Source organism: Colobus angolensis, unplaced genomic scaffold (assembly GCF_000951035.1).
Source record: "Colobus angolensis palliatus isolate OR3802 unplaced genomic scaffold, Cang.pa_1.0 Scaffold85, whole genome shotgun sequence".
NCBI lineage: Eukaryota > Metazoa > Chordata > Mammalia > Primates > Cercopithecidae > Colobus > Colobus angolensis.
The window spans coordinates 6,871,542-6,871,974 of NW_012122376.1; the positions used below are offsets into that span (position 1 = coordinate 6,871,542).

Sequence of the window (433 nt, forward strand, 5' to 3'; positions counted from 1 at the left end):
TATATATGTTTGTTGGCTTTTATGTGACATTTATTCCAGAACTAGCTCAAAAATTTATAGTGGCCTTCATATTACTTTTTCCTGGAGTGTGGAAGAATGCAATTCTTCTATTCAAGCAGCCTATAATCATTTAATTTGAGGCATGTTCCATTCACTGTGCTAGGTACTAGGGATGCATAGATGAATAAGACATTAAGACATGTTTGGTTCTTGTACATTTTAGCCAACAAATAAAATTTAAAATAATAAGTGTCTTTTCTTTTTTTTTTTTTTTTGAGGAAGAGGGTCTCCCTCTATCGCCCAGGCTGGAGTGCAGTGGCGCGATCTTGGCTCACTGCAAACTCCGCCTCCTGGGTTCACACCATTCTCCTGCCTCAGCCTCCCCAGCAGCTGGGATTACAGGCGCCCGCCACAACGCCCAGCTAATTTTTTT

At 40.9% G+C, this 433-nt stretch overlaps 1 protein-coding gene across 1 annotated transcript in view; it reads left to right on the forward strand.

Moving 5' to 3' along the window:
• ATE1 (arginyltransferase 1) overlaps positions 1-433 on the forward strand; it is a 179,894-nt gene that overhangs the window by 48,762 nt on the left and 130,699 nt on the right. The window lies entirely within an intron of this gene.